The sequence below is a fragment of the Dasypus novemcinctus genome, chromosome X (genome assembly GCF_030445035.2).
Source record: "Dasypus novemcinctus isolate mDasNov1 chromosome X, mDasNov1.1.hap2, whole genome shotgun sequence".
Classification (NCBI taxonomy): domain Eukaryota; kingdom Metazoa; phylum Chordata; class Mammalia; order Cingulata; family Dasypodidae; genus Dasypus; species Dasypus novemcinctus.
Genome location: NC_080704.1, coordinates 26,583,162 through 26,602,911, shown reverse-complemented (window position 1 = coordinate 26,602,911; position 19,750 = coordinate 26,583,162). Strand labels below are relative to the sequence as shown.

Sequence of the window (19,750 nt, the reverse complement as noted above, 5' to 3'; positions counted from 1 at the left end):
ATGCTGTCACAGTGAAGTCTGGAGAGGTTTTTAGACCCGATTTCCCAAGTGTAACACAAATTCTACTGTCATTAATGGGTCTGGGTGACTCAGGAGTGTTTCTTGGCCCACCACGTGTGAGGCTCTAACCCTTCTGGGTTTACCTCTGGTGGGTTTATGAACCTCAGTTGGAAAAAAAAACCAAAAACAGGCCGAGACGATTTTGCTCAGGTGAAGAGATGCTGTTATTTTTTTTGCACATTGCTGCCAGTTCCTTGGAACTTTGCTTTTTTCAAATTGTCCATGACTGTTGGTTATTTCTCTGAATTAACTATATTACTTCTCATTTTGTTTTCTCTTTCTGGGGACTTCCTTGACCTCCCTTCACTACCTCATCCCATCTGGGTAGAGCAGGAAGGAGGTCTCTAGCTGAGGATATGTGGTGGGGTGGGGGAGGCCTTGTAGGGGTAGCTGCCATTTTCAATCCTCATCCACCTCCTCGCCCTCAGACTCCTCTCCACCACGTCTTTCATAAAGCTTATCCCTCTGCTGTTCCTGGATTTCTTTCATCTCATTGGCATACTGGCAAAAGGCACCTCCGAACTTGCCCCAGGGCTTAAAGGGGACAGTGATGGCATTGCGGTAGGAGGGCTTCACCTCACTCACTCATAGGAACACGCCGTACTTGTTACAACCCACGTCAAAAAAGCAGCGCTTGGACTCCACCATGATAGAGGTGCCTTCTGGGAGCTCCCCGTACAGGCCCCCACCACCCCCTCCCAGACCACCCCGTCCCAGACCACCCCGTCCCAGACCACCCCGTCCCACCCCCTCCCAGACCACCCCCTCCCAGACCACCCCCCAGCTCCTCCTCCTCGCCTCCGTAGTCGTCAATGAGCTTGGCCAACACCTCACGGAACTCGATGAGGCCCTGGCCGGGCAGGGCGATGATCTGGTCACTTTGCAGGCCCCCAGGCCCCGGGTCTCCCCCAAACCCGCTGCTGTCCCCCACACGCTTGATGGTCTGGTGAATGCGTAGAAAGAGGCGGCGCTGGTTCTCCTCGAGGTCCAGGTAACACTTGCGGTTTTTCCCCTACCAGGAACTCGCTCTTGAGCGCCCGCTGGGGGCCGCCGCCATCTGCTCTGGGCTGCTTGACCCCAGCAGCGCATAGTGTTCGAGGAAGTCCCCCAGGTAGTCTCGAAACTCTGTAGCCACGGCCATGGAGAGGGTGAAACGGCTCTTTGAGCCTGCGGCGGCGGCCTCTTTCTGACTTGGACAGGCTCAAACTTTAGCTGTTCTGAGGATTATACTGTAGCCCCCTGAATTTACTCATTAGTAGCTGAAATTGGTGCCCAACCGTCTCTTTCTCCCCCATTTTGGCGAAGTGGAGCTTTCAATTCCTGCTGCGGAACAGCTCCCGAGGCGGCTTGTGCCTCCGGTGGAGGATGGGCATAGGCCTCCCTGGCGTGGAGCCTCTACTTATGAATTTTCTCTGCAGATGGCCATCTACTCCTTCCATTCCTTCAGGGATGTTGTAGGACGCTCTTCTGGTCTCCTGGAGCCCCCAAACAGGTGTTTCAGCTAGCTCCGGAGAGCTCTGGGTGTTTGCTAACTGCTCTGTAGCAGTAGCCAACTCTCGGAGTGCCTTACTCTTCTGCCATCTTGCTGGTTCTCTCTATCCATTACCTTTTATATCTGTTCTTCTTCTTGTTAGTTACAGCATCTTATCCAGCTATTTAAATAAGTCTCAGATAAATTGAATCTCAGTCATTTTTGAGATATAGAACAATTCTACCAGTGTTTTATTTATGTTTAAAAACTACAGATATGATGAGTGATTTAACCCTTTATAGCATGCATTTTTATATTTTTTCCTTTCCATTTAATGGCAGCCCTAATGATACATTAGTCCAAACTTGCATGGGTCACTCCCTCACGTATATATCAAGGAGTTTATGCTGCCATACCCAGCACATTGAGTTACAGGCATTGTACAATAAGGAAGTGGTGTTCAACCTTGATTGCACATTACAATCACCTGGGGAGTTTTAAAATCCTATTGCCCAGGCCACAGCCAAGACCAATTAAATCAGAATCTCTGTGCATAAGACTTAAGTAGTTGGGGAAAAATCCCCAGGTGATTCTAATATGCAGCCAAGATTGAGAACTACTATGCTAAGGAGACTTGAAAATCCTGAAAGATCATGCAGGATTATTCTTTATAGAGGTTTTGAAATTCTAAAATTCTAAAAATATTTAAAGTTGATTATGGTTCAGTTTATAGGTGTCTTTTTTTTTAGTACATTGTGTCTTTGTTGATTTGTTAGCTTGTAAAATTGGCGTGAATGCTCCTCTTGTCTCATTTGTCAAAGTCCTTGAATGTAGTAGGCAAATTGCTTATGTTTATTTATGACTCCTATTGAATCAGTAGTAAAGTTACTGAATGCTGTGAATATCATTGGTTATATATGCACATATCCTGTAAGGAGAGTCATTCATTCATTCATTATTTACTGAGTACCCACTCTGTACAATCACATAGCTCTACTGTAGTCTGATGGTTTCCAAGTATATGTCTCTAGGTATGACCAACCACTGAAATCCAGAGACATATATTCAGATGCCTACTTGGCATTGCTGGTTGGTCATATAATAGGATTCTCAAAGTTAATGTCCAAAACAGAACTCTTGAGTTACCAGTCCAAACCCAGCCCAAACCCTACCAGTATTTCAGTTAAGGGCACTGATATTCACCCACATGATTTAGCCAAATCCTTAATTCCTTTCCTATAAGCACACCTTCATCTAACCCATATTAGTAAGTTGTATCTACTCTCTTTTCCCAAGCTGACCTCTTAATTTTTTTCCTTAATTAGAGAAGTTGTGAGTTTACAGAACAATCATGCATAAACCACAGGATTCCCATATATCACTTTACTATTAAAACCTTGCATTGGTGTGGAATATTTGTTACAATTGATGATGGCACATTTTTATAACTGTAGTATTAACTATAGTCTATGGTTTAACTTAGGGTTCACTGTTGGTGTAGTGTAATTCCATGGATTGTTTTTAAACCTTTATTCTGTTAACATATGTACAGTCTAACATTTCCCTCTTTTAATCACATCAGGCATATATTAATATTTCAGTGCTGTTAATTATGTTCACAATGTTGTGCTACCATTACCATCATCCATTACCAAGACATTCCCTTACCATTTCTTAACCATTTCCACATCTACCACCTTTGCCTACTAGGGGTTGCTAGCCTTTCATGTGCTTTTGTGATATTTAGAAAAGGAGCCATTTCTGTATCGGATTTTTTTCTACGTTAGCTTATTATTGTTCAGTCTGAACAAATGTAAGTGGTTGATCCAGGGAGTTTGGTTGGCCACTTCCTCTGGCGGGTTTAGGTAAACCAGAACGTAGCCTGAGGGTAAAGGAGGGGAAGGGGAGAAGCTCACCAAGTCTCTAACTTGTGTGCCCATCAGTGTGTGTCTGCATCCTTTCCTGAGTAGGTGCAAGAGTGCATGGCCGTGTGAGTTGACGTAGTTTTACTCTGGAGTCTCCATGCCTGCCTACATACCTCATATGAGACATAGTTTGTGAATAGCACCTGTTATGTATGATCTAATTGTGCCATGTTCAAACAGAACACCTGGATATGGTGGCTTAGCCACGCCTCACCCAGATTACTTCAAAAGCCTGCTTACTAACTAGTCTTCTTGCTTAATCACCTGTAGTCTTGCAGCCAGAATTATCCCTTTAAAACACAACACATCATGTGACTCTCCAAATCTACACTCTTCAGTCCAGTTCCATCATACTTAAGGGTGAAATCTAAAGTTTTTACCAAGGCCTCTATGACCTCATTTTCTACTATTCCAAAACATTCTAATTCTGCTCCTGGTGCTTTGGCCTCCTTGTAGTTTCTCAAACATATCAAGAATGCTCCCACTTCAGGGTCTTTGCTTTTGTTATTGCCTCTTCTTTGAATGCTCTTCTTGCAGCTGTCCCCATGGCTTGTTCCCTCATTTCCTTCATGTCAATGCTTAAATGACACTTTCTCAGAGAAAGGCTAGCTTGACCATGCTGTTAAAAATAGTTTTCTTGCTTCCCCCAAGTCTGATCTCTTCGTATTCTTTCACCCTGCTTTCTTTTTCTTTTTTAAAAAATATATTTTGAATTTATTTTTAAAAGATACATAGATTACATAAAATGTTACATAAAAAAATAGGGGATTCCCATGTGCCCCACTCCCCACACTTCCCACTTTTCCCACATTAACAACTTCTTTCATTAGTGTGGTACATTCATTGCAATTGATCAACACATTTTGGAGTATTGCCACACAACATGGATTACAGTCTATATTATAGTTTACACTCTCTCCCACTCCATTCTGTAGATTATGGCAGGATAGATAATGTCCTGTATCTCTCTTTGCAGTGTCATTCAGGACACTTCCAAGTCCTGAAAATGCCCCCAAATTACACTTCTTTTTCCCTCTCCCTGCCTTCAGCATCTCCAGTGTCTCCACATCAATGATATAATTTCTTCCATTGTTAGAATGACAGTAAGTTTATAATAGAATACCAGTAAATCCACTCTAATCCATATTTTATTCCCCAAACCTGAGGATTCTGGGATGGTGATGCCTACTCCACCTCTCATTGAGAGGGGGCTTCTATCCCATATGGCTGATGGATGGCACTCTCTTGCTTGGAGTTGTAGACTCTCTGTTTTTTGGTGTGGTGGTTGTCCATCCTCACCTTCTTGTTAGTTGTCCTAGGTGAGTCCAATGAACTGGGGAGTAGGTGTTGCAACTCCACTGAGGCTCAGGGCTCAGATGGCACATGGACAGCCCAAATGTTCAAGTCTCTTGGACATACACATACTAACTCCTGTGCCAACAATAGGTTCAATGAAAGGGACAGAAGAGGCATGTGTAGAGAAGTCACATCTGAGTCCAACTCTGTCACACATGGGAGCAGAAACTCCAAAGTAGGGCCCACTGGCAAGACACCAAACTCCAGAGCTATCTGCCATGACTGTAACACATGAATGTCTCCATAGCCGTCAGGAGCCCCACTCTTTGGGGTAGTATCTACTTTGGCTGTCTATGACATTCTGCTGAGACGTGTGTAAGTGTTACCTCTCTGAAGACCTTCCATCTCATTTTGAAGTCTCTTAGCCATATAAACTCAGTTGTCTTTACTATTTCCCCCTTTCATTCAAGGTCTTTTTCCAGCTGCATCACCAGCCAGTGCTTGGTAGTAATCCGTTGGTGCCAGGGAGGCTCATTCCTAGAAGTCATGGCTCACGTTCAGGGGAAGGTAATGTATTTATATGCTGAGTTTGGCTTAGAGAGTGGCCACTTTTGAGCAACATGGTGACTCTCAGGAGGTAACTCTTAGGCACCCCACAATGCTAGGCTAAGTTGAAATTTCAAGAGCAGAAGGTTAAGCATAGTTGTCAATAGCAGGGACCCATCAATGGACTATCTTTCTTCACTGGTCATTGCTCCTGTACTTGGGGGATTGTTGCTGTTGCATTATAGAATGTGGCAGAGCTCCCTAGGATGGGAATTCAGTATTCTTTCAGTTGTTGTGTTAATCTCTACTCACTGTGGCAATGCCCCACGAATGTTTGAACATATTTATATACCTTTTATGTAGGCCCAGGTGAACTTCCTTTCATGTATCTCCCATCACTGATACCCCACACCAATGTATTTTTCTTTTTGGCATTATCTGACATTATATAGACTTATTTATTTGTTGTTGCCTTTCTCCCACCCTAGAATGTATATTATCTGATATTATATAGACTTATTTATTTGTTGTTGCCTTTCTCCCACCCTAGAATGTAATCTCTAGAGGGAGGGGACTTTGTCTATTTTGTTCACTGCTGAAGTGCCAGAGCTGAGACCATTTGGCTGGCGTATAGTAGGTGCTCAATAAATATTGATTGAATTAGTGAATAAAAGGCACTGTGCTGTGTGGTCTGTGGAACATAAAAGTGAGTGAGCCATGGCAGTACTGGTGTGCTGGTAAATGTTAAATAACTTGCTTTCTGGCGATGGTGGGGAGGGAGTGTCGAACACCCTGATTTGTAGTGTCTGTGACCTCTATTGTGTTAATTCAACCACCATGACCTATTTCAAGCTACCAATGTGACATTGTTTAAGAGTTGGAAGGGAAACGGACTTTGGCCCAGTGGTTAGGGCGTCCGTCTACCACATGGGAGGTCCGCGGTTCAAGCCCCGGGCCTCCTTGACCCGTGTGGAGCTGGCCCATGTGTCGTGCTACACAGGGGTGTCCCCCGCGTAGGGGAGCCCCATGCGCAAGGAGTGCACCCATAAGGAGAGCCGCCCAGTGCGAAGGAGGGAGCAGCCTGCCGAGGAATGGCGCTGCCCACACTTCGCATGCCGCTGACGACAACAGAAGCGGACAAAGAAACAAGACGCAGCAAAAAGACACAGAAAACAGACAACCGGGGGAGGGGAGGGGAATTAAATAAATAAATAAATAAATCTTTAAAAAAAAAAAAAGAGTTGGAAAAAGATGCACACATTCTGTTCTTGGGAGATGGCCTATCTAGCACACTGCTACATTGAATTTAGTGGGAACATTAAGGTGTGTCCACAAATACCCATATTACAAATAAACAAGAATAAGAATTAAAAGTGTAAGTTAAAAGTTATAAGAATTCAAAAGAGAGAGACTATTTATTTCTGGTTGTTTAAAGATGTCTGCACCTTGGTGGGGCCAACACAGATCCTAGGACTGGTTTTCAACATGCTGAGGAGCTTCACTTTTTCAGATTACTCTGTAATGATAAGGAACTTGGAAACTGGCTTTTAAGTAACTGTGTTAGGATATTCTTGACTTTTAGTAACAGAGAACACAATTCAAAATGGCATAAATAATAAGAAAATTTATTATGTCTGATTTTAAGAAGTCCAGAGGTAGGTCATTCAGTAGCACAGACAATATCATCAGGGACCTGTGTTTTTCATCTTTCTGCCCTTCGTACTCCACATGCCTGCTTTTCCCTTCAGGCTTGCTTTCCTCATGATATCAAGATGGCTGCCTCAATTTCCAGGATCATATCCAGTCATAAGGCCCAGTGGAAGAGGGAGTCTTACATCATCACATTTTTTTTTTCACTATTATGAACAAGTTTAATCTCATAGAAAAATAGAACAATATAGAAACAATCATACTCATCACGTAGATATAATCATTTATGTTTTGACATGTTTGCTGCTTCTGTTTTGTTCTGAAGTAAAGTATTGACATCATGAAATTTCTTTAGAATGCATCTCTCAAATATCCAGGATATTTCCCCAACTAATCACAATATCATTATCAGACCTGAAAATTGAGTCTTATTCCTTAATATAATCTAATAATCCAGCCCATATTCTTATTCACAATTTTCCCAAAAATGTCTTTTATGGGTGGTTTGTTCAAAAACAGAATCCAGTCAAGAATTTTATATTGCACCTTGTTATATTATCTAAATCTCTTTTAATTTTAATTCTAGAACTACCTTTCTCCTTTTTTCCTGTGAATCTCAAATATTGAAGGGCCCAGTCCAGTTGTCCTGTATAACACCCCAAAATTTAGTCTTTTTCCTTGATGTCTTTTTCTGTTCCCCATATTTCCTGTGATGTGGATATTAGATTTAAAGAGTGGATAGAGTGAGATTAAATATTTATGGAAGAAACATAGGTGATGCTGTGTACTTATTGCATCACATTAAGAGGTATGTAATATCTGGTTGACCCATTATTAGTGATGCTAAAATCAATCATTGGGTTAAGGGGATTTCAGCTTGATCTCTCCATTATAAAAAACATTTTATAATATCTTTCTCCTTGTAACTAGTAAATAATTTGGGGGGATGGCACTTTGGTACTGGATATAACTATCCAGTCTTCCCATTAATCTTTTTTTTTTTAAGATTTATTTTTATTTATTTAATTCCCCTCCCCTCCCCCGGTTGTCTGTTTTCTGTGTCTTTTTGCTGCGTCTTGTCTTGTTTCTCTGTCTGCTTCTGTTGTCGTCAGCGGCACAGGAAGTGTGGGCGGCGCCATTCCTCGGCAGGCTGCTCCCTCCTTCGCGCTGGGCGGCTCTCCTTATGGGTGCACTCCTTGCGCGTGGGGCTCCCCTACGCGGGGGACACCCCTGTGTGGCACAGCACTCCTTGCGCGCATCAGCACTGCGCATGGGCCTGCTCCACACTAGTCAAGGAGGCCCGGGGTTTGAACTGCGGACCTCGCATGTGGTAGACGGATGCCCTAACCACTGGGCCAAAGTCCGTTTCCCCCCATTAATCTTTTAACTAAATGTTTTTAGCTTCCACTGAAGAAAGTTGCTTGAATCAATTGTCATTAGAGTTCACAAAATGATATTTATTAGCTGAAATTATTCTGGGAAAAGGAGCTAAAACGAGGGATATTTATTAGGTTACCCTGAAGTACTGTTTTTACTATGTAAATGATTATCTCTCAATCTTTAATTACCAATTCTCAGGTTAGGTTTTGATACAACATTCAGCTCCAATGATGGCAATTAAGTTTTGTTTTTTAAATTTTAAAAAGTATTATTTTGTACTCATTAATTTTTATGTATTAAAAGTGTTTCAGGAAACGGGCTTGGCCCAGTGGTTAGGGCGTCCGTCTACCACATGGGAGGTCCATGGTTCAAACCCCAGGCCTCCTTGATCCATGTGGAGCTGGCCCATGCGCAGTGCTGATGCGTGCAAGGAGTGCCGTGCCACACAGGGGTGTCCCCACGTAGGGGAGCCCCACGCGCAAGGAGTGCGCCCCGTAAGGAGAGCCGCCCAGCGCGAAAGAAAGCGCAGCCTGCCCAGGAATGGCGCCGTCCACACTTCCCATGCTGCTGACGACAACAGAAGCGGACAAAGAAACAAGACGCAGCAAATAGACACAGAGAACAGACAACCAGGGGAGGGGGGGGAATTAAATAAATAAAAAAAATATTTTTTTTAAAAAAAAAGTGTTTCAATCAATTACAGCCTTTATTCTTTTGATACTCAAATTGTCTCATCTTTGGTCAAGGGGACCCTTCCTGATAGCTACTGTTTCCTTTTGATATGACTCCAGTCATCTTTGAAAGCTCCTTTTCTTTCTTACAAAACTGCGTCCCAGTCTTAACTCGTACCTTTTCTTTTCCAGACCTGCAATCAGCCATTTCTTCAAGGAACCCTAGTCAGTGTGCTTTTCTTTAAGAATGAAAAAACTTTTTCCAGAAACCCCCGAGCACACTTCCCTTCTGGTCTCATCAATCAGAACTGTATCACTTGCCATTCTTTTTTTTACATTTTGAAAGAAGTTTAATTTATACTTGATATACATCTATTCCTGTATATATCTAGCATTTTCATTTGTACATTTTGTCATTTTTGACATAAATGATAGTCAATTTATATATCTGTGTGGTAGTTTTTCATACCCAATATCACTTCTGTTAAATTCATGCATTTCTTTAAAAAGATATATAGATCACAAAAAATGTTACATTAAAAAATATAAGAGGTTCCCCCCCCCCCCCCCACATCTCCCACTTCAACCTCTTTCATCATTGTGGCACATTCATTGCATTTGGTAAATACATTTTGGAGCACTGCTGCACCGCTCCTAGACTAGAAGAATGGTATTCCTATGTTTGATTTAGGGAAGCATATAGCCATGTAGAGGAGGTGGGCTCTACATGGATAAAGTATAAAGGCAAGGTGGACAAGGTGGAGTAAATAGTTGCTGGGTAGAAAATCCAGTGTCTACTACACTAATCAAAGTCATAAGTTGGCAGTTTATCAGTTTACATTTAGAGCTCTCCTGGCAATTTATACAGGGGCTGTCCATCCAGGAGGCTCTGTCACATGTTTGCTTATAAGTGATAGAAAAAGGATGGACTTAAGGAATGCTATTTTTCTGGCTAGAATAAGTTGTAAAAGCATTTTGGTCTCTACAACTATGACAGGTTAACAGAACTGACCATTCCCTTGCCTGAAATATTTCTGATAAACACTGACATTTTATTGTCTAACACTTTGGAATATGGTAGGCTTGGATAAGAATGCCAGCTCTGCCACCTACTATTTGTTTATTACCTAATTTCTCTGACACAGTTTCTAAATTTATAGAATAAAACTCATTTATAGAGTAGTTTGAAGTTTAAATGCAATACCATATAAGCCCCTATCCCAATGCATATATAATACTCAAAGGGTTCATTTTCATCATAGCTGTCTGCTTCTTTCCCTTCCAAGTAATCCTTTCCAGTCATCACTATTTTCTGGTGTTATTATACACGTCCTCATTTCAGAGAAGTTGATTTCATAGACTAGCTTTTCCCCAGTAGTTATAGTTTAGATTTCATTTTAAGGAAGAACCAAAGCATCTTTCTGATATTTAGAAAAATAATTCTATATTTTTTCAGCAACCAATGTCTTAAAAATTTATCTTTTCGATGAGTTATCTATTAGGGAGGCATCTATCCTTTATATGCTAGCTCTTATTAACTGTTATCTTGGGATATTTTCCAACCTTTCACCAAATTCAGAAGTGCACTTATTTGGGACCTTCTTTCTATGTGCTGATTACAAATGACTCCCAGAAAGAGGTCTCTAATAGCTCAACAGATGATCAGAGACGACAAAAGAAGCAACCTAGAGCTCCCTCCACTTAATGCATTTGGTAATTGCCCTTCACAGCTTTAGACATTCCTGGGGAAGTGAATGTACAATCAGCCTTGATTATCTGAAGCTAGTTATCAGCTCCATCAACTTGGACCCTGTCCCTTTTTCTCTCTCACCTGCTGATTGACCAGTTCACTGTTCATTAGCAGTTTTTAGAAAGATGGGCAGAGAAAAGAAAAGGTTGCTACATTTTAATCAGCTTACTTAGGTAAAAAAATCAGCCCATGTAAATCAGTTTTATCAAAGTGGAGGAGAGGGATGGGAATAAAAGAGAAAAGTAAAATGATGTTTTTGGTGTATTATTTGTTGATTTGCTATTATTCGTGACTCTCCAGTCCCCTTATGATCATGACAAAAAGAGAGCCAGTGCTACATTTACTTAAAGATAGTATTATATAGAATGATCCTATTTTTGCAAGTAAAAAATATATATATATTTAGAAAGAGGAGTTGAAGACTATGCATAAAAATTTAATGGTGGCTTTCTCTGGTGATGGGACTTTTATTTTCTCTTTTCATTTTTCAGTATTTTTCAAATTATCTCTAATGAGCCTCTATTACTGCTATAATAAGAATAAAAGATATTATGACAATCTTATTAGAGTGCACTTTGAAAGGTGAAGAACAAATGGGTATAATGATTTAGTATTTGCCAAGGGCACGTTAACTACTACTTGAAGCTTTTATAAGATCGACTAGGCAATGTTCCTTTAGGAAGCCTGTTAAATTCTGTGGAATAGACACAAGAGAAAGTGCTGAAGGATCAGGGTACATGCGTATCATCTAGTATTTGGCCCCAAAATGTTCTTTTAGATTTAAATGGTCTTTGTCAATAAGTCTGAGGCCTTTGAACCCCAAAGACTTCATTTTGCCTTCACACCAACCTTTATGGGAAACAGAATTTGGGGACTTATGGGTTCATTTTCTCCTCTAGCTACTTATTTGCCATTTAGAATTCCAGACTTTGGATGTCCTGTCTCTTTCCTATCTTAGCCTGGCTTCCGTTAGAGGAAGACTGTGAGGCAGATACTCCAGTGCAAATAGTTAATTTGGAAGGCGATCCCAGGCAGCACTGTCAGGGGAGTGGGGAAGGGAGTTAGGGAAGGGAAGGGTATGTTACCAAGCAGGTTAGCACCATGCTGAGGCACTGGGAGCCAGTGTAGACAGTTTAGGCTCCTGCCTTAACCCTCTGACAGTGAAATTAATTTGCATCAGAGCCTGTAGTGAGCTGCATTAAGTATGTACTTATATAATTACCCACTTTACAGATTTACACATGGTTCCTTTCTATATTTTTTAATTTGGTCACTGGTTGAAGGCTGCTTCTGGCAGCATCAAGTCCTGGCTTTTCCAGCCTGTTGTAGGTGGAAAAGCAGGCTCTGGTGGCCAGAGAAAGCCCTCAGGCAGAGAGATACGGATGCTGGCAATTGGCAGTGAGCTAGGTGTTCACCACAATAGTAAGGCTTGAGGGGATATGAGCAGGGCTCTAACATATCTGCCACACTTTTCTTTCATAGGACATGGTGTCACAGTACTTGTCTGCATGGGCACAAAAACAATTTAGTGTTGCCTGGCATGGAAACGAGGATTGCGTTACAAAATGCAAATGTAGATTTTGTAACAAATGCCAATAAAGGGCACCCCATTGAGCAGATTACAATTGTGGGCGGAAGAGGCTCAATCTAACTGGGGGTCTCTGGGACATAATATAGAACATGCCTCAGAATTAGGCCACCCAAGGGCTGAGATGTTTATCTTCCAAATTCCACTATTATTAGCTGAGAACTGCTTCTGGGGTAACTTCCTGGCACTTCCAGCCTTCCCGTCACCCAGGCTGAGAGAAGGACTCAGGTGGAGTGCTGCAGGTGCTGGCAGAAGGCAGTTGGAGTGTCTGGGAGTGAAAGCCAGAGGCGATAGGGACAGGGCCCTGACTGCATTTGCTATATCCATAGTGTCCTGGACTGCACTTGATGAATGTGGTCTCTGTGATGGGAGGAAGAGGTATTGTATTTGTCCGATTTGCAGTGGGCAGCAGGGCCTAAGACATGTACTCTGGTGACCTCTGTGACTGAGCTACTTAAGGGACCACAGCAGGAGGATAGTAGAGAAGACAAGTGCAGAGCCCACATGGCTTAGAATCACCTGGACTTTTGCAACACTTAGAAAGGGATTAGAGAGATACAGCTGTGAGGAAGGGATGTCACTTACCTTTATTATGGTACACTTTTGTGTACAAAGTCTATTGTGGCCTGGACAATCGAGGTTCCAATAGAATTTTAGTGCTGGAAGGAGCATTAGCCATCAAGCTCCCCCATACAGAGTCCTGCGTTTTTCTCCATCTGCTGTGAGGGCTGTGAGTTGTTTGGTTCCATCCATTCTGTTACAGGGTGCCAAATGGGGCTGGGGCTGGGGCTGGGTCAGAGTTTGGGGATGATGTAAGAGCTAGTTAAGAGCCCTTACATAGTAAAACTGTGGACCAGTTTCAGGGTAGAACATCTACAAGACAATCTGACCTTTTACATTGCCAAGATTTACTCTCTCTCACATATCTACTCTGTGTTATGCTAAAAACATGCCTCTTTTCCAGCCTCTTTCCTACTAAAATAGTCTCAGTATGGATCAGAATCCTGGAAGGGAAGTGGAGGGGTATGGGAATGTGTGTGTATGTGTGTGTGTGTTTGGGTGGCGAGAGTAGTAGAGGTAGTAAAAGGTGGGAAAAAATACCCATAGTTCTTATTAGAGACTCCAACTCAATAGTTTTGAATGGTTAATCAGGAAACTGAGTTCATTTTAGGGGCTTCATGGACGTAATTCAATTTTGTATCTGGTATCCTATTTGTTGTTCCTTCATCATTGAGAGCCTACTGTTTGCTTGGTGAAGTTCTAGGTATTTGAGACTCAGCAGTAAGACAGAAGGGAGTTCTGCCTTTATCAGATTTATTTTCTAGTGAGGAATTAGGGGTTTGCCTGAGCTAGCCTAGCTCTATTGTGTGGGAAGCTGCCTCTGGCACAGGTGCTGTATTGGCCATCTTGTTGCTAAGCGCTATTTTTAGATACTAACCAGGTTAAGTTTCAATTAAGTTTCTATTCTTACGCCACTCCCGGGGCTCCCAATTGGGCATTCCCTAAAGAGCACAAAAGTCTTTCGGGCGGACATTGCCAAATAACCATCTGCACGTGCGAGTGGCACGAGAATCAAAATCTAGTTAACCAATCATTTACGGACACATGTGTTGTCAGTATGTACCACCTCATTCATCCCTGGCTATAAGAACCCCTGATTGACCCTCAATAAACGAGGCTTGATCAGAATCTTGTCTTGCCTCTGTTCTTTGTGTCTCTTGTCCCTTTTTCATTCCCACTCCCTCCCTCAGGTCTTGGTCCGACAGACCCGCGGGTCGGGTCACTATTGTATGTTTTCATTTACTTTAATATACTCAGTACCTTCTTGATATGTTTGTTGATTGTTGCAGCATGTTGGGTCATAAACTTGCTTGGCTCATCCATTCAGGGAAATTTACTTATTAACATCATCCACTTCCATAGTGTGCTTGAAACTGAAGAATCAGGGAAAGTTGAATGTTATTGTGGGCGTAAAGAGGCAAAGTATTGGGCAGGGACTTTGATAAAAACTTGATTACTTCGGCCTAGCTTTTTTTGTTCAATGAAGTTATCAGTGTAGGATAAATTATTGAGGTAAACTAAAAAATAATCCTGACTTAATTTCATGCATATGTGTCAACTTATATTGTGTATAATATTTTATTAGGAAAACAATTCATTTTTAAAAAGAGATATTTAAGGTTTCTTTTATTTTAGCATGCAATTTAATTTTGTCTAGGGAAAAATATCCTTCCCTACACCTTCCCAGAAGAACAGATAATCATTTTATAATCATAATTTCTTCAAAAATAGCACTTGGTAGACTTTGCTGGGAACCTTTTTGTTTCATTAATTAATCAGTCAATTGGTTGATTAATTCAGTCATTCAACAGATACACACTGAGCTCTTATTACACTCTGTTCAAGTTGGAGATAAAACAGTGAGCAAAACAGACATGGGCCACATACTCATGAGGTGAGATAGGAGGGTGGCTGCAAATGTATAGCAAATGCAGTTCATGTGCTTCCTTGAGAAATTTAAACATAGAGAGGCAGCTGGTTGAGCTCTGAACCTGAGCTCTGTTTTTTTCAGTTAGTCTCTGCTTCACTCCCAACTTTATTGTGTTTCCTGTTATCCCTCCGTCTGTCTCAAAGGGATTTTCTGGCGACCTTCTCCTTCTGATGGCTGGGTTCCCCTGGCATTGGTTCTTGTCATACAGCCAGCTCTTGAAGGTTGTGGAGAGGATGTCACCTTGTTTTTTCCCCTAAACTTTCCTTGTGTTATTAAGAAATCCAAGGCGATTTACAGCAGTGATTCAGACCCTTCGGTCCTGGGACTGAATGGCTGAACCCCAGGAGCAGAGGAGCAAGGAATGGGTTGAACCCCTCAAATTCAGCTTGTTGCTTTAAGCGTTTGGGAATTATGCATTCGAGCAATGCTTTCTTTATCTTGCATTTTATTTGGTGTGTGAGTGGGTGGGCAAAAGCCTGGTAGGTGTCATGGGCTGGAAAATGCTGCTATGAAGAATTCCTAACAGCTCCTGCCTAAACCTTCTGACAGGAGACTGGTTTGCATCAGAGCCTGTAGTGAGCTGTATTAAGTATATGCTTATTTAGTTACCCACTTCACAGATTTACACGTGGTTCTTTTCTATATTTTTGAATTTGGTCTTTTCCCTGTAGAACAGTATTGTCTGTTTTGAAGCTGGTTGGCATTGAACACACTGTTGTTTCCCCTTTAAATTTGTTGGTTGGGTAAATTAATTTAGAAAAGTCATGGAGATAAATATTTAAGGGGGCATTTTTAAGGAGAGCCTGGGACTTGACTCACTATCTTTCTAGGTTGCTGTTAATGCAAATGATTTTCTTGTAGAAACATTCCTGAACTTGTCTCTCTCAAGCTGGGACATTGTTAAGTACAGATGCTGCAGAAGGGAGGATTTTTCTATTATTTGTTCAGAGGAGTGAGAGAAAAATACATGTTCTCAGCAAAGAAGAAAATTGAATTTAAGAATATATTAAGAATAAAATGGCCTGGAACTGTGGTGGAGAAAAGGAAAACATTCACCAGACAGGCAGAACACATACTCATAATAGTAGAGTTAATTTACTAGTCATTCATCTTATTACCCCAGATTGATTAACCATGACAAGAGATTTAACACAGAACCTTCAGAGTGCCCTACTTACAGGAGAAAAAAGGGGAACATATTTGCCAATTAAAGCATTTCTTTGAATATTAGTTTTTTCAGAATGATTTCTTTTTCACGGCAGAGATGTTTGAAACCAAGAACCCAAATAAAATAAATATGAAATGGTACATGGTTCTATCACATTCCTGCGTGGTTGGTGTATCTGCTTCAAATTAAGGGTTTGGTGTCAAAGAAACAGCTTGTTCATTTGGAAAGCTGCTGCTGCTCTGTGGGAAGGTAAAGGACCCGTATGTGCATGTGTGTATGTATTTAACATTCCCTATCAACAAAACAAATACCTGTTCCTGCCAGAAAGTATGGAATTATATAGGAGGGCTGGACTTTTACTTTTGGAATAAGAGTTTGAGAACAGAGCATATGAATAATCTGGAGAATAATGTTAGAATGAAGATTCCATACGTCCGAGGGAACGGGAGGGGGTGGTGGGTGCTGAGATTCTGCACTTCTCCCGAGCTCCCAGTCATGCCAGTTGTGTTGATCCAGGGAATGATCGTTCTTTGGAAACCACTATTCTAAAGTGATTCTCAGTTTGGGTTTACAGTAGCCTGACCTTGCTCTTTGGCTAGTTTAAGTTACGTAATTACTTTGTGTTTAGTAATCAAGTTACTTAATTATTTTGAGTTTTCAAAAGAGTTTTAGTTGTAAATTTCTGCTTTCACTGGTTTCTAAGTAAATTTAAACTTCGACCTATGTCTAAGATAATGTTTTGGCCAGTATGAGGAGGTAAAATTTGTACCATTCTAATCCATTGTTTTGGAGACTATCAAATTAGATGAAATTGCACTGTAGTTTGGAAACTAGAAGGTAAAGTTTGCAGTCTCCTGCCCATATATGGAACCAAGAACCTTACAGGATACCAATCTGGTAAGAGCTGTAAAATAACTCTGGTGGCATGGCAAATTGAGAATGCCCACCATAACATAGTGAGCTACATTGAAACCTAGTTTCATAAAGGTTAAATAAGATATGTCTTCTTTTTTTTAGGATAGACAAGCACTGTTCTTCCTAGGGGGAAGCGTATGATTTTCATTCTATTGAGCCATGAGTTTAAATCCCTTAATACATTCAGGGATCATCTATTGTCCTGTGATTTTGAATATCCTCTGGTGAAGTCCATGGCTCTAGTCACAGCTCTGAAATACTAATAATAGTGGTAAAGCAGTGCGTTTTTCATCCAACTTTCTTCAACATCCTTAGGATATAACTGAGGAATGCTACAGTAGTTGTACAACTGCTTAGAAGCTTATGGGGTCAAGGTCAGAGTTCAATTCCATGGTGAAACAGCTTTGTTCTAGAGGATCTTGGCTATAGACTGCTCCCTTAACCCTGGCTAGTGTCCTTGAAAATGTTGGTCAGAATTGGAATTCAGTGAAGATGTATGGAGGAAATTAAACACTCTAATAGACAGTAGGTGTGAGTTTCTCATACAAAGGACAGGAGTAAGATGGTGACGATGTAAATGATATTTAATTGAGTAGGGATGTGGGGTCAGAAGTTTCACTGTCCATCAGCATTTAATTTATAGTTTGGAAAATTGAATTGTGTCCCAGGTTTGATCTCAATTTGTGCTAGATTTGTAGGCACAATTGAGATGACTTTGAAATGTATGAAGTTAATTATTAATGTGGCTGCTTTGATTTTGAGGATGAAATTAATTCCTGGCGTTTTTTATTTGCCTCAGATATAGCTTAGGGAATTCCTAGGGGACTGAAAACATTGCCCATTTACTTATTTAAAGTCTTAGAATCCTATCCCAAATCTGACAAATTTGGTTAGGGTCTTGTGACAATTCCTAGCAAGGTGTAAGCATCTTAACCTACCAGGTGTTTGTATCTGTGCATATTAATTGCTATGGTTTACATTCTAATAGGTTATAAAAAAAGATCTTGGGGGTTATTTCCTTTATGACGAGATGCTATGCTCTCAAGAAAAAAGTTCAGTGGAAAGCTTTTCTAGATGCAGTGATGCAACAGGCCAACTCTTTACAGCAAATATTAATTGGTAAAATGTAGAGTCAGAGGGCAAGGAGAGGAAACACTTGCTTTTTCAGGGTTTGAATAACGATTTTATTACCCTAAGATGAAAGAAGAAAGTAGTCTTGTCTTAAAGCATTTGGTATTTGAGAGAAAAAATTGTAAAATGCTCTATCATAATGCAGCATTTCACAGTTTCTCAGAGGCTGAATAAACTATGCAGTAGATTTAGTCAGGGAAAGGAGAATTTGGCAGGATACCAGCTGATTACATTAACAAGATGCCTATCACCATGACTGCCCAGTCTGTTTTTATTTAGTGTCATTTATTACAGGGATGGGTACTTCCGTAAACATCTTTCCTAATTCTGATTTTCCTTCTACCAGGAAAAAGCCCAAGAAAGTTTTGGAGAGAGGCCAAGAAATTATGTCTGATGGCTTTTATTTGTCTTGTTTTTTTTTCCCTTTTGGGTTATGGGGAGAGGGGAAGGCTTTGACTTTTAGGATACCTATAGAAGAGCAATTTCAAAGCTTTACATAGGCCTGACTAGGGAGAAGATTTAAACTAACATTTATCTGAGCACTCATCAAGTGCCACACATGTTGCTGGTAAATTCACATATCCCAATAGTCCTCTGAGGTAGGGATTATGATTCCCATTTCACTTTTAGGAAATAGGCTCAGAAAGATGATGCAATTTGCCCAAGTTCACGTAGCTCAGTTCTTTTTGCTGAGCATGTTGTCTTTCAAATGGTAAAATATAATATTTCATCCCACTTCCGTATTCTCCAGGCATTTTGACCTGGAAGGTGGTAGAATATGGTGATTAAGAGGGCAGACCCTGGACCCAAGTTGTGTTGGTTCAAACCTCACATCTGCTACTTAATAGCCATGTGACCTTGGGCAAGTTGCATACCCTCTCTGTACCTCGGTTCCTATCTGTATTAAAGGTAATAATGTTAGCACCTACCCGACAGGGTTGTGGTGTGCATAGAATGAGCATAGAACAGTCACTGATACATGGTGGGGACTACATTAGTATTGATCATTAAGCCTGATGATAACTCTGTTTTACAGCTGAGGTTGGTACAGCTAGAATGGAGGGAAGGGTTTGAACCCAGCCTGATCATATGTCCAGGGCTCTTTCCACAGCATCTCAAGTGAAAATTAGTAGGAGTCACTGAGAATTAAGGAGGACACCATGTACTCTACAGAATCCCTACAATGTTTTCCTTGGTTTCTGAGGGGGAAAAAACAAAGAAAAAAAATCATGCAACAGCTGTTCTTAAGGATAAGTGAAATCCAGTGTCCACAACCAGAGGGCTCTGATTTCTAGTTCCAGCTCAGGAAGCCAGTTATTAACAAGGCTCTGGTGGCTTCCTCACCCAGCATTTTCCTGTAGATTCATGACTCACGGCAGTCTGCATCCCCTGCCCCCAACACACACACCCCAGAATTGCTGTGGAGGCAGCAAGGATCTGATCACTCTAAAGTAACCATGATTTGGGTCTCCTTGTAAAACTGATCTTCACATTGGTTCTTGGGTAGTTGACACTTTGTAGAAGATGGCCATAGTACTGCCTGTTAAGCCTCTTCTGAGCGTTGGTTCAGGTGTGAGTGGGTGGCTGGGGTAGGGATTGGGGGAATTGTCCAAGCTTCTCAGTAGGAGGGACTAAGAATCATGCTGTCCCCACTTGCCCATCCCCCACTCCTGCACCCTTTGGTTCTTTATCCTTTGTAGATAAGGGT

The 19,750-nt window shown here is 41.3% G+C and overlaps 1 pseudogene; it reads right to left on the bottom strand.

The window, feature by feature from the left end:
* Positions 1 to 459: 459 nt before the first annotated feature.
* LOC101436343 (transcriptional regulator protein Pur-beta-like) lies at positions 460 to 9,207 on the bottom strand (annotated as a pseudogene).
* Between the last annotated feature and the right edge of the window lie 10,543 nt (positions 9,208 to 19,750).